The 15,703-nt window shown below is 39.6% G+C and overlaps 1 non-coding gene across 1 annotated transcript; it reads right to left on the bottom strand.

Annotated features, from left to right (window-relative positions):
• Nucleotides 1–8,131: 8,131 nt before the first annotated feature.
• Trnai-uau (transfer RNA isoleucine (anticodon UAU)) lies at nt 8,132–8,223 on the bottom strand. Its single transcript is given in 2 exon segments — nt 8,132–8,167; nt 8,186–8,223. It is a non-coding gene; the product is annotated as a tRNA-Ile (tRNA).
• Nucleotides 8,224–15,703: the final 7,480 nt, after the last annotated feature.

Below are 15,703 nucleotides of genomic sequence, written 5' to 3'. Positions count from 1 at the left end.
GTAAAATAGCTGTGACATACGGATAGACAGATAGACAGACAGATAGACATGACGAAACTGTAAGGGTTTTTGCCATTTTGCCTACGGAACCATAAAATGCACACTGTAAATTTCAACTACCTAACCCACTCGTACTATAGATCAAAAATTCCTTTTTCGCAAGAAGTAAGTAAGCCAGTAAGTAGTTTATTTTTTGTACTTGTTAGACAATTCTATCTTAGTGTACCGAACTTAACAGTTATTTTTTTTACTTTGAGAGCGCACCACCGACATTCTTAGTGGTGTACGCGTATTTCTCTGTAGCTGAATGTTTGTAGATGATTATCTTATATCGATACTTTAAAATGTTGTGGTATTCCTACAGCCATTTTAAATATCTTCTCTTTTAAACTTAAGTTTTTCATGCATTCCTGAAACGGAACAAGTCTATGATAGGATTGAATGGAGAAAATAATGCAAAAACGCGGCATTAAGCAAAATGATCATTTGTGATTCAGGGTTAATATCTATCGGGTATCACTGAACCCCAACGGATATATTTTTGCAATACAACACAAATGCACACCTCAATAGAAGAAAATAATACTGAAAAACAATAGGCCTGTCTACTCGCTAAGAAGCACTTAGGGCAGCTTGTGATGAGTCAATCTCTAAGTAATCTGCCTAGTTACCTACCTCAAAACGAGACCGCTTTTCCATACAAACGTAGTTCCCATTACGGATAATATTTTTACAGTACATATGTTGCTACTTTACCGCACTAGTGCGAAAATTAGCATATTACGTTACTGTGTCGAACATTTAAAGAGCCATGTACTGTAAAACGTTGTACGATACATGTGCGAATAAGTAATTCGCAACTCGTGTCGATTTAAAACACTCCCTTCGGTCGTGTTTTAATTTATCGCCACTTGTTTCGAATTTCCTATTTTTCGCACTTGTATCGTAATGTACTATTACAAAATTGGATGTAGAACGAAGGGAATATCAATATCCAGAGAGGAAAATGGGGACTATGTTTGTATGGAGAACCGGTCATCCCTTTTCCTTTTAATAGTTTAATATGCTACGGCACATGATTATTTGAGACAATATACACGCATTGTATTTCCATTACCTTAAGCAGAGAACACGGTGGCTTCGAAAGAGTCTCGGGTCATGTGGAAATAAAGCTCTTCACATAATGTTGTGTAATTCTCCTTTTTCCGAAAGTGTCCGCGAAATGTCCAAATGCACAATTGCCCAGAGTATGCAGTATTCTCTTCATCAGCTATTATGGCAGCCAGGGCCAATATTTTGATTTTATTATTTATTTCTATATCGACTTGCTTCCCATCGAACCAATTTTTTCAATATGATTGACATTTGTGACATTTGTCATGAACAGTCCGTTATTTGGACGGCTCGGTGAGCTCGGACAGCCCGGCCCGGCCTGTCTCGCGCTCGGAGACTCAACGATAGTGTCAACGCATAGAGATACTATAATATAGAGATGATGGCCCGGTCGCCCCGGCCCCGGAACGGTCCGGCGACGGTGGCGCTCCTGAAAGTCCGTGTGACGGCTCGCTCCGGTCCGCCCCGGCCCGGTCCTGGCACTGTGTAGCGTGAGTCATCCTTAAGGCTTGTGTTGAGGGTACTTAGACAACGATATATATAATATACATATCAATATTTATAAATACTCAAATACATAGAAAACACCCATGACTCAGGAACAAATATCCATGCTCATCACACGAATAAATGCCCTTACCAGGATTTGAACCCGGGACCATCAGCTTCGTAGGCAGAGTCACTACCCACTAGGCCAAACCGGTCGTCAAAATCCTATAAATCCCGGTCCTTTGATAGGCTTGCGTGGGGATATAGATCCAACACGTAGAGGCCCCTTGGAGAGCTTTAATGTCATGTAGAACGCCTGCTGGAACCCGTTCACAGGCCCAACAATAGACACCCATGAACCGGTCGCAGCAGGCATTGGGACTATTGTAGTAAAAGTGAACAGTATAACGGTCTATGGATTGAAGTTTGGGAGGACAATGAGATTGGGTTATTGCAAAGAGGTCGGACACCTGCCATAACAATGTTTTCAATGCCGTCGTGAAAACGACCAGGAGCAACACCGGTGTGAGCGGCTCAGGGGTGTCGAGAGGTGTACGCCGCTTTCTACCCAGTGGCCGATAACAGCCACTGTGCCAACTCGCGTCTTATGCAAGTTTTCACTTCCACCCCTGGAGCATTTAGCTCTAACGACTCCTCTCTGGCCGGCCAATGAAGGCAAGCCAGAGCTGAGAGTCCTGCGGGTCCCCTTGGGGTCCACTCCGACCGACGAAGACACACCGGAGACGGAGACCCTGACCGACTCTCGGGAGTACTCGGGTCCGTGGGGTCGTTACTCCCTAACAGCTCGCCACAAGCTGCCCTGCGGTTATTATTATTTAAGATTACTTTTTTTTATATAAATTAGATACCTATTTCAGAAAGACTTATTTTGACGAAACCTCAGGTGGATGAGCTTTCTGCAGTGTGACGAAACCTGCGCTGTATATCTGAGGGTATGCTATTATTTTTTGGTTAACAAAGTTTTTTTTCTTCGGGAAGTTGGCGTGAAAAGGCATTGATTTTATAACATTAATTGCCCTTTGTTTTGTCAGTGTCACGACGCGTGCGTGAACTGTAGGGGACAGAGGGACCGCGAAACCACAGATTGTTAAATGTCGCTAAGCAAGGGCAGAGTTCTGTTTGTAGCTTACTGTACATAGTTTTTCTTAAGAAGAATCCTTTGACGTGGCGCCTGGCCTTTTTAAGACATAATTTTCCGAGTTAATTGAACTTAACAGATTAAACGTGAAAGGTACTAATTCCTGGCGTAATAAAAATAATTGTACCGTAGCGTTTTTTCATAAAAATGAAATCGGTAAGATGAAAAATGGCAGCGCTTTTGCAGGCGCTACCATTTCTCATCTTACCGATTATGTAAAAATGTAACGACGACGATGTAATAGCAATGTAAAAAGTAAAATGAGTAAAACTTGGAAGGCACAAATAAAATTTATAATAGAAGGTAGTTGTTTTTTATAAAATTAATCAATAATCGCGGGATCATTGCGTAATTTGCGTAGTAAAATACACCCGCCATTCAGACTGTCAGAATGGCGGGTGTATTGTTTTTTGGTAATAACTTTAAGTAAGTACCGGGAGGTACAATTTTTTGAAGTAGGTACTAAATTGTACACATTAGGTACAAAAATGTAGGTATGCTTTTTGTTTATTTTTATTTAGGTACACCCGCCATCCTGACTCTCACTTTCTGGGTTTTCTGGGTCGGCGTTACTTGCAAATAAATGTTTTGTACTTATTACAAGTTATTGTAAATAAGTACTTTAAAATAGTATACTTACAGCTTTATTGCCATCAAATGTAGGGTTTCTTTAGGACTTCCATCCTATATACTCTTCGCTGTTTATTGTTTGCAGAATCAAGATATTCCTTAAGTATCTCACTGCCATGTAAAACTAGATTACTGCTAAAGATAAAGATACCCAGCCATTGACTTTATCTTTATAGCCTTTCTCTGTTTGTTCGGTGTTTGCTTTCTATCAGCAATCCAAATTATTATTGTGTTTAGCATACTCATACCTATTTGTTTAAATGTTTGTATATATGTGGTATTTGTGTGCATATTTTACAAAAGTCAACGAACTGACTACTCCTATATCCAGGTATTTTGACGATGTTCTTGAAATCGGAGAAGAGAGGCCGATCTTCGTGATGCACCATCCCTGCAGACGTCGGCGGGTAATTAGTAAGAATATCATGAATTTCATTTTTTGGGTTCCGTAGCCAAATGGCAAAAAACGGAGACCTTATGGATTTGTCATGTCTGTCTGTCTGTCCGTCCGTATGTCACTTTTTTCCGAAACTATAAGAACTATACTGTTGAAACTTGGTAAGTAGATGTATTCTATGAACCGCATTAAGATTTTCACACAAAAATAGAAAAAAAAAGAATACATTTTGGGGGTTCCCCATACTTAGAACTGAAACTCAATTTTTTTTTCATCAAACCCATACGTGTGGAGTATCTATGGATAATAACATTTTTTTCTAAACTGAATAGAGTGCGCGAGAGACACTTCCAAAGTGGTAAAATGTGCCCCCCCCCCCCCCGTAACTTCTAAAATAAGAGAATGATAAAACTAAAAAAAAAAATTTGCAATTTTTTTACTTTTTCTTTTTTTTAAAGTTAAAGTATAACGCACCGATCCATCCCTTTTATCATCAAGTGTGTCAGAATCAAGGGTTTTGTATTATGCTTTTGAAGTCATCCTTGTATATAGTTATTTTTAATCGACAAAAGAAGGAGGAAGTTATCAATTCGATCGTTTCATTGTCATATTTGTTTCAATTCCGTCATGTGTAAACTGATTTGGAAAATTCTTTTTTTGTTCGAAACTTATGTAGTTCCATTCCAGTTTGGTTCCATTTTTGTCAAATCCAGTTCTGATGGGATCATGATGGGATCCATGAGTAATTGAGGAAACTCCGAAAATCTTATGGCCCCTCTACACGCTGGCCCATCTTAGTGGGTCGAGGAGTTAGATTCTTGTATTTTCATGAATAAACCAAGCATTCGCATTAATAAGAGTGCCATTTGATGAAGTAGAACTGCTGATGAAGACCAAAACGGAACTCTTCAATGAATATATCATTTCATGTTTGGCGATTTCTCTTCTTTAAGTTTGTTAAGCAACTATGGTTCTAAGAAACTCACACCGACTTCAAAAATATTTTTCAAACAGCTTGGGTACGGTGAGGTGAGGTGACAGATATCATCTCAATACTATTTTGCGAGATTTTGCGTTTAAGAGTTACAAATTGTATGGTAATGACAGCTTACAGTGGCCAAGCTATATGAAATTATTTCTAGAGTATATGAAAGGGACAATATTATATTTTATCCTTTTTGTTAATTTAGGTACATTGACGAACTGATAATGAAGTGACCGACACGGTAAGCCTTAGTTAACTGAAGGTTGTGGCTGTGATACGTGCCCACATTAGTTCCGTCGCACACGCTCTGACCCGCACAGGCCGCATGTTTCCTCGTACGTAGGTGACCGAAAAAATCCGAAGGGTAACATTTTGTATAGGGATGTTCGCGCACGGTCAACGCATTTACATTCCTCACGACTCGGGGTCGGTGTCGGGTCGGGTCGATTTGTGGAATTGATTGACCAGATAAAAAAACTGAATCAAAAATCTATGGAATTCCTAAAACCGAATAGGCTTTCTCTACACGTGCATGAGTACTACTTATAATACCTATATTCAACATGGAACCTCCTAAGTCAATAAAATACACAACCTACTAGTCATAGGAGTACCTATCAATTCTTATAAGGTTAAAGGTATTTTAACTTTCTTCTTACTCTTATGAGAATATGCAAAAAAAGCTTGTTGTTTTTCTTATTTTTTCTCAACTGTATTAAAAAAAATCGTTCGATACACGTGCGGAAATGTCATTCTTCACTCAGAACTCACTCGTCCCAAGTCAAGATATCTCGGTACTCGTGACGTAATGACATACTTTCCGCACTATCATCGAAATGTACTATTTCCTCCGAAATAATGTTTGCACATCTAAGAAATATGGATTTTCACATCACCTATTTGGAAAAGGGCATTTTCATCCGTGCTAGGAGGGAGCCAAGTGACACTTTTCTTCCCTGCCAGGGGGATCAAAGTGGCAATTTTCTGTTAAAGACACTGTTTTTGTTACTTTTGGTTGCGTACTATTTTTTAGCTTAAATAATATTTTTTAATATTATAATTTCCTCTCATGTGATGTTAAAAACAGTATGAGCCACTTTTTGATATTTGACAAAAACACATATCAATGAAAGAATGAAGATCAGAGTCAAATGGCGTTTTAAAAGTTTTAAACATATTGAGGTGCGGAAGGATTTTGTTAGAGATGCCGACTTTAGTACTATACCTCAATGGCTGCGATGCAGTTCGCAACCCCGCAGTGTCAGGGAGCCGGCCGCGGATCGCATCGTAGTAATCCGGTGAGGAACTCGATTCAGATTTTAAAACTTGTTACAGTGTTGAACTGGTTTTGATACGACGTTAACGGTCGTCTTGGTGATTGGAGCACATCTCACGAACGACTTTCACTTTTTTTTTAATACTACGTCGGTGGCAAACAAGCATACGGCCCGCCTGATGGTAAGAGTGGAGATGGAGTTACATGCGCATGCGGAGTCAGCACCATTAACTCCCGAGAACATGCCATCATCATCGACTAGCACGACCAGGGCCCGATATAGGGGAGGGCAACCGGGGCTACTGCCCCGGGCCTCCACAAAAGAGGCCCCCCCCACAATAGAGAATTCGGTAAATTTACCATTTTATTTGGAAAAAAATTGGGGCCAGGGGGCCTCCACTCCTTTATTGCCCGAGGCCTCCAGACCTCTAAATCCGGCATTGAGCACGACCCACAACATTATAGTTTATGGTCACTTTATGGTATAAAGAGATGCAGGTATTATTTATTTTATATATTTGCTGATTATATGGGTTTACAAAGGTGTATAATGACATTTTCAACACATTTGCTCAAAACGGCGTTTTTATTCCACCGATTTTTGGCTCATAATCCTAGATATTAAACACGCGTGCTGTTCCAGTATATTATAACACTCGTGCTTTTTCGTTATATTATCCGACTGAGTTAAGAAGGTAACTGATTGCTAATAATATGTATGGAAACGGAGCCTTCTTCATTTGGTCGAGTAATACTTTTTTTTTAACCAACTACTAGGTTTCAAATGTTAGTTCAAAGAGGTTTTATCACACCAGCATTATTTGTATAGATTCAATTATCTTGTAAATTACGTTAATGAATAAACATAACATTTTATCGATTTGAATAGAAATACGAAAATATTAGCTTTTTTACATTTTTTAAATTGGATGTTTGTCGATTTCGTTCGCGCCTTTGCCTTGCGCGCGCATTGGAATCGTGCGTAAAAAATAGTAACGCGCCAGCCATTTTCCTTATTTGTCATAAAATTGGAATAGTTTTGCATGTTTTTAGTTTATATTTTGACAAAAATGTCATTTTCAAGCACAATATCGCCTCGTGTGTAATGACCAACTTAGCACACTTGTATCATAATGTACTATTATAACGTATTTTAGTTTAAACCTAAAACCTAAAGGTTGTCTGGAAGAGATCGCTTTTTAGCGATAAGACCGCCTGTCGTTAGCTGGTTCTATTTTCCTTTAAAATTCATTTGTAGTTTTACATGTATGTAAAATGCATACTTACCATATTGTGCTTAGTGTATCATGCAAAATTTGGACTAGGTATTATGATTTATGATACAATTAGCACTGTAACAAAAAATACGATACAAATACTCAAAATAATATGTCAGATTAATTACTAACATTAGAAAAGTCATAAAACGATTTAATAATTACAATTTGTTTTAGGCTATGGTTCTATGATGCTTCTACCATTTCATTTATACTCACAAATATCTTTTGAATGACATTTTAAATAGAAACCGCAGCTTTCTGTTTGTAACTGGGATAATAATAGTTTAGGGTATTTTATATTAGGTAGATTTTTAGCCTGCTCGATTAAATATAATGTTAATTTTAATGAAGTTTCATTTCATATTTATTTACTTAGAACTAGTATTTTCTTTCACAAATATGTAACAAAATAAAGCACTTCAGTCTTTTACTAATACATATGTTATTTTTTATATGCTTAAAATAGTATTTCATATCTACATATAGTCATTGAGATATAAAAAAGTTCCTCACAAATGTAGTTGAGCCTCTTAAGTTAACATTTGTTCAATTGATTCGGAATTTATAAATTTCATTTCGATTAAGAAAAGTATCATACGTGTTATTTTGTATGAAATAATTTATTACACAATGTATTAAAAAATAATCATAATATAAAATACCTACGTAATATTATTTTATGTCAAGTAAAGTAATTATATTTTATGTCTAAGTAGAGGAGGATAACCTTATTAAAAAAAAAGAAAAAACTAACAAACAACTCGTATGTCATCATCATCAAATTCGTGTATTCAAAAAAATATGCTCCAGGTGAGGCTCGAACTCACAACCCCGGCATTACTCACGAGCACTGTCTTATAAGTACCGTGCGCTAACCAATTGCGCCACTGGAGCGACGGGCTGACTCACGAAATTACGGTATAGCTGTTACGGTCTCCCTTCCCTCCCTCGACCCGTCCCCGCCTCCACTGAATCAATGGATGCCGTCACTATATGGCGTGCGCGTTCAAATTATGTAAATTATATTGCTTTTAACGTCAATTTACGTGTTTTAGAATTGCAATGTAATGGTGTTTGTAGAAGTTAAGATGTTATTAAGTAATTAAGATAGGTAAGTACAAGATTCTAATCTAATTGAAATAAAATCGAAGTAACTGTACAGTTGCCGCCGTCTTGAGGTTAAGATCAGATAGGTTTATAAGACTTCCGAGTGCTGTGTCATTAACGTACTATCTTTGTAATTGTATTGGTTATTGCTCATAGTAAATTAAGCTCTTTTTTTTCTAAAAGTAGATTGCTACTTGTTTTTTTTTGTATATAAAAGGAATACTTCGGTAGTTCTCTACAGGGTATATCAAGTAAGTAGGTACCAACCTCGAAATATTCCAAATATAACTTATTTTAACGCTAAATAGATAAATTCGTATTTAACACTACATTATATTACATAATAGGCATGGTTATTCTATTATGATAGGTTATAGGTTATAATTCTGCCCCATTTCGCATAACAAGAACAAGTTAACAACCGTATGTGACATAATAATAATTCAATCTTTTACCGTTTTTTACATGCAATAAAATATAAATTTGAATTGGTTTTCCAATATAGGTACTTGTTGTGCGTGAGGGCAGAATTCGTGGCGTTTTTAAGCTTCTTATCTAATTATATCTATTTTGTTTCATAAACACGAACGGTAATCATAGTTTTGTATGACGGAGTTTAAACGTTATATCAACCGTAGACACATCGAATTGTTATCTTCTAATGCTGACCATGTTATTAGTCTAAAACATACTATTATCATTATCAGTGGAGCTATAGTGTAGTACGAGTGTAATGGCCGTAAGCGCACGTGGCGCGGCTCGCGGCCATTCGATTAGTGCTCGGCGAAATGATTATGTTAATCGGCTATCGAGAAATATAGTTTATTGTTCTCCGCTCCTTACTTGTGCCATAGTGGATAGAATACTACAGTAGGAATGAGGGATATATATTTAAGCGCACCTTAGTCGAATTCTCGTATTTATGTATTTAAATGTGACCTGTGACTCTGATTATGTATACATATTTAGTGTAATAATTCAATAGCATACATATATTGCTTTTCCCCATGAGCTGACAGAATGCTGTGATCGGCTTTGTACTAACACAGAACATAGGCGAATTATTAATGACTTACATGCTAATCTAATAGATGCTTTAAAACATGCCGCATCTATGAGCTGTGAGAGTACAAAGGCGAAGTTCTGGAGAAAGAAACAAGTGGTCGGGTGGAACAAGCATGTGAAACCACTTCATGCGGAGGCTCGACTTAGTTTTCAGACTTGGGTTCTGCATGGAAAACCTAGGTCGGGGCGCTTTTTTGACGACATGGTAGAAACAAGAAGAAAGTTTAAACAAAAATTAAAATGGTGTCAGAACAACGCGGACCAGATTAAAGCGGACATTCTTGCTAGACATCATACAGACAAGAATTTTAGCAGTTTCTGGAAGCAGACGAGTAAAATGGGTCCTAGGTCGAGCCTTCCTGTGAACGTAATGGGTGAAAGTAATCCGGAAAGAATAGCGGAGCTGTTCAAAGCCCATTTCAAAGTCGAGTCGCCGCTGGGCTCATCAAGGGATCCGCCCATGTCAGTGCAGTTTGGCTCTAGAACGCCTATAAGGTTTACAGCCAGTGAGGTGAAAGCAGCGGTGAAGGGCATGACCCGCGGAAAGTCACCTGGGCATGATTCTCTTAGCATAGAACATCTCCAGTATGCCGGGGATCATTTGCCTAGGGTACTGGCCATGCTCTTCACTCTATGCATTAGTCATAGTTACTTACCTGACGAGATGATTAAAACGGTCGTAGTACCTGTACCTAAAAACCGTACAGGCGATGCGTCGGATATAAGTAACTATAGACCCATCTCATTGGCTACCATAGTAAGTAAGGTGTTGGACAGTATGCTTGATGAGACACTGGAGAAGATTGTCCCGCTCCACGACGCCCAGTTCGGGTTTAGGTCAGGTTTATCAACTGAGGCTGCGGTTCTGTGCCTCAAGCATACTGTCCGATATTACACAGATCGTAGAACACCGGTCTATGCATGCTTCTTGGACTTATCCAAGGCATTCGACCTGGTGTCCTACGATCTCCTATGGAAGAAGCTAAACCAAGCGGCGGTACCTGGAGAGCTGGTTGAGCTATTTAAATATTGGTACAGTAACCAGATTAACAGGATAAGATGGGCGGGTTCGCTGTCTGACTCTTACAAATTGCAGTGCGGTGTGAGACAGGGAGGCCTAACTTCGCCAAGGCTGTTCTGCCTATATATGGATCACCTGATTCAGGAGCTCAGCGGCACTCGAGCGGGCTGTTCAGTCGGAGGACAGTGCTTCAATAACATCAGCTACGCTGATGATATGGTGCTGCTTAGCCCTTCGGTTTGCGCACTTAATAATTTACTGGCCATATGTGAAAGATACGCGGAGGTACATGGCCTCAGGTACAATTCTAGTAAGACTGAGTTACTAATTTTCAAAGCCGGCACTAAAACATATAGCATAGTTCCACCAGTCATGTTAGGAGGCGTTCAGTTGAAATTAGTAACACAGTTTAAGTACCTGGGGCATTGGGTCACTGCGTCTCAAAATGATGACATGGACGTTGAGAGGGAGCGCAGGGCTCTATCAGTGAGAGGCAACATGTTGATCCGCAGGTTTGCAAAATGCACAACAAGTGTTAAAATAACCTTGTTCAGATCTTATTGCCAAACTTTTTACACTTGCAGCCTGTGGATCAACTGCACGAAAAAAGCCTATAGTGCGCTGCGCGTCCTCTACAATAACGCGTTCAGGATGCTGATGGGGCTGCCACGGTACTGCAGTGCGTCGGGGATGTTCGCGGAGGCATACACGGACGATTTTCATGCCATTATGCGCAAACGCGTCGCGTCCCTGATGCGTCGTGTTCGTGGTAGCCCCAACAGGCTCTTGAGCGCGGTCGCAGGGGCCCATGACAGCCCGATATTTGGCCACTGGGCGAAATCTCACGCGCCACATGCCAACTACGACAAATAATAATTAGTTTAATATAATGTGATTGATAATTTTAATTTAATTTATTTGATAATCTTAATGTAATTTAATTGATAATTTTGATTTAATAATGTTAATTTAATGTAAATATTTTGATTGTTTGTTGTTTTGTGTGTTATGGATATTTTCCGAAATAAATGCTTTTTATTTATTTTTATTTATTTATATATATATTTGTGAATTACATATATAAAACTCGACCCTATAATAGGTAATTCAATCCTAAGATTCTTAACATGTATAGTCAGCATCAAAAGTATATGAAGCGTTATTTGATCCGCTACTTTTGATGCAGACTGTACCTGTTCAGTCCTATTCGTAATTAGGAATGGTCTATATTGGTCAGAAAACAAAATTATTAACTACTTACCTAGTATTTAAATGCAGTTCCAGCCTGTCACATTTATGACAACGGAATGTAGTCGAATTGACGTACTGCGAGTAAGTAGTATATGTGCAGGGCAGCGAGGGCAGCGAGCCACTGCCACCGGCGCCGCCCGGCGCAGCGTGCAGCGCCCGCGCTTCCGATCTCTTCGAATATCAATTAAACCCATGCAGCTTCAAACTGTAACATTTATCCCTGCGAAGTGTAATTATACGCACCCCTCTTATTATAGCTTTCTTGAATGAATGCTCAGAAGGGTTTGTTTGTTTGGCATGTGGACAGTAAATCATTATTGTGCTGGCGTGGGTACAAGTTTAAAAATCTAGATCAATATTTATTACTAAGAATATGGTCACAAAAATATAATTATTTTTGTTTATGGTATAGATACTTACGTAATTTTATGTTAACCTTCAAACAGCTAGTCAGGCCTAAGTAACTCTGCGGCGATGTTGATAGCACAGATTATGCAAATGTTATTTTAAACAAAATAATTTCATAGAAGTTGGATGTTTTTTAAATAACACTTGCACATTCTGGTCTATCAAATCGCTACAGAATTAGCTTGGTCTAACTCTACCTTCCTAGGATAGGGAATTTGTGTAGTGTCCCTTAATGTTAGAAAATAGAAACAGAAATTATTATTGTCAGACCACAGGTAAACATGACCTATGCCCAGCGCGGGCCCGAGCACTCGATAAGGGTAGAGCGAGATTAAGTTTCGGCGCCCTTCGTTAAACTTTGGTATCAAAATTTATTGGCGGGCCATGCTTAGTACTAGGTTCCGCACCGTAGTTGACGGACGGACGGGTGTCCGCCCCGTCACAATATTAGGTTGCCCTGAATGAAAGCTGTTAGTGGATATTATAACAAACAAAAGGGAGCACCATCACAGCATTTGTACGTCTTTTTACTTAGTTGTCTTTTTTCGCAAATTCATTACGATCCAGGTCCGAGACGCCAAAGTTTCCGGCCTCGGCGCGTTCCCGTGTAAGGCCGAAGGCCAGAGTCGGGCATGCAGAGCTTGGAATCGTACCAAAAGCCAAATGTACGCGAGGCTGAAGCTTTTCTGCGGGGTGCGTTCAAGGGGGGGCCAAAAGACGAGCTTAAGAAGAGCTGAGTTCGGACAAGAAAAAATGGATGTATTTTAAAAAAACAAGGCTAGCTTCCATTTGAGGCCAAAACCGAATGCCGAACTCCACATAAGGCTGAACCCAAAGCGCTGCAGCGCCCTTCCATGCAAGGCCGATCGATTGGTATCATTTGGAAGCACAATTAAAGCCCTTTAAGAAAACATGTCTACCATTTTATTACAATCAATAATCGCCAATCTACGGGTGGTTACAAAAAAAAAGGGTGGGGATGCGATTTGAATGGGTCCCTAGGTGTGCTACCCTAGACGAGTTTAAAAGGGGGGGGTAAAAGTGACATATGGGTCATTCGCTCTCCAGAGGTCACCGAGGACACTACGAAACACCTGCAGAAAGAAAAACCTTCAGAAAATGGATACGACACCAGAGGAAACAGCTCAAGTCCTGACCGCTGCTGAGCTGCAGATACTGCTTAGAGCAGCTCGAAGAACTGCAGTGAGTGTCTCCACAATCAGAAGAAGATTGCGGGAGAAGAAACTGTTACCCCGAAGAGCTGCCACGGGCCCCCAATGAAGCCACAGCATCGAATTGCCAGAAGGCAATTTACCCAAGTGCACGAGGATTGGACGTTGCAGCAATGGAGGAATGTCCTCTTCTCCGACGAGACGAGGGTGTGCCTTTACACGAATGACAGACGCAGGAGGGTGTACAGGAGGCAAGGAGAGCTGTTCACACCAGCCTGCACCGAAGAAACTGTCAGCTACGGGGGCGGCTCGTGCATGTTCTGGGGCGGCATTTCCGTGGACGGCCGGCCGGCGGCATGGTCGCGGTCAGGGATCCTTGACTGCTGGCCGTTACATTACGGAGATCTTGGAAGAACATGTGGGCTGTACGCTGGGTTTGTTGGTCCTGGCTTCCAATTTATGCACGACAACGCCCGTTGCCACACTGCATTGATTGTGCGGGACTACCTACGTGAGGTCGGGATCACCGTAATGGAGTGGTCAGCAAGGAGCCCCGACCTGAACCCCATCGAGCATCTCTGGGATGACTTGAAGCGACGTGTTCGATCGCGGGATCCTGCTCCAGCCACTATCGACGAGCTGGAAGCCGCAGTTATAGAGGAGTGGAACAACATTCCTCAAGAACGGATCGTGACACTCATCAGGTCTATGACTGATCGCCTGGAAGCTACGCGGAGGGTCAGGGGAGGAAACACTAGGTTTTAAGTTTAGTTTTAAGTTATTTTTTTCTTTATTTGTTGATTTTATTGTTTAATTTTTTTTGTAATTTTATCCAGAATACACGTTGAATCCTTTTTCCTGTAAATTTTCTTTTTTTATGGAAAATGTCATGAATTTTATGGCATTTTTCGATATAAGGTTAAATTACCTTTCAAATAAGGCCACATAGTCATACTTTTCCTTACATAATATAAGGGTTAATACCGCTTGAACGCAAACGATTGAGATGTGCGATTTTTTGACGCTGAGTGTATAATATCATTTTTATTTGTTTTGTAGATATGTATAATTGTATATATAGATCGTGTCATTCACGACGACGCGTGCCTTGACTCGTATTTTCATGTTATTAAAGGTTGTATTTGACAAATCTGCGCGTCCGTCATCATGGACAATGTGAACTACGAGTATACAGGTTGTTCATTTAGTCATCTGCAATAATTTATGGGCTAAATATATAGGTCTTATTGAGCAATTTTTTACTATGGATGGGACCAATCCCGTAATCGCGTGAGAAAATACTCTCCCGTGGAAAATGTCAAGGTTAGGCAGCCAAAATGTATGAAACAGCCATTTTTTCAATGATTTCGGGGTTGGTGCCATAGTAAAAGTTGCTGAGTATGACCTATATATTCATTCCGTAAATTATTGCAGGTGACTAAATAAACAACCTGTATTAAACGCGGTTAGGTACCTACTGTAATGAACTCTAATGCATTTTCTATTTAAGCATGTACATTCAACATATTTAAATATATTTTTCTCAATTACGTGGAGCTACATTTATAACTTTGGAATTTGCAGTTGTTTGCGTATCAATATAAGTATTTAATGTAAGATAAAAAAATATTTTAAATATCTTATAAAGTATCAAATATTTTAATGTGTACAAATTGGGTGTCGATAATACGGCGAGGCGGGTGCTGTAAGATCGCAAGCGCACTGAGCCATTCACCTGCATTACCCGGTTGTGAAATTACCTACAATGTCATAAAGTAACCCTAGACCTCAATTATGCCTGAGATAAGCAGCCAACACAACTCACGTAGCTAATCGCTGTTGCGTCGTTGAGACGAAGATTAGGACCTGCGTAGATATGAACATCTATTGATATTGTTGGATCTTATATTTGAACTGTGTTAGAAAACTATTTTAACAGAGTGTAATATTATCTTAAGATTCATTTATTTCATGAGTCACTATCGGGATAAGAGTAGACAATCGGTTATTTAGCAGGTTTTAGTGCTGTAAGGGAAAGCACTACTTACCTAATAGTTGTCTAAGTCTAAATATATAGGTCAAGTGGTAATCATTGGAAAAAGCTTAGTCGATATTCCAATAAAATATTTTTAACACATGATAGCACCCAATAACGTTTAATGTGCATGATCCGTTGAAATTGTACTGAAAAAACAAGCAAGAACAGCCAAGATGACAATCGTTCGCTCCGTGGCGAATAACACGGTAGTCTCTTTCTATCACTCCTCCTTATTAGTGCGACAGAGACTTTGGCAAAGGCGTTTCGTTCGCTACGGAACGGAGAGTAAGCGATTTGGATCTTGGCTAAGCA

Source organism: Cydia pomonella, chromosome 5 (assembly GCF_033807575.1).
Source record: "Cydia pomonella isolate Wapato2018A chromosome 5, ilCydPomo1, whole genome shotgun sequence".
In the NCBI taxonomy this organism is placed as follows: domain Eukaryota; kingdom Metazoa; phylum Arthropoda; class Insecta; order Lepidoptera; family Tortricidae; genus Cydia; species Cydia pomonella.
Note: the sequence above shows the minus strand (reverse complement) of the source record. Positions and strands in the feature narration are given on the sequence as shown.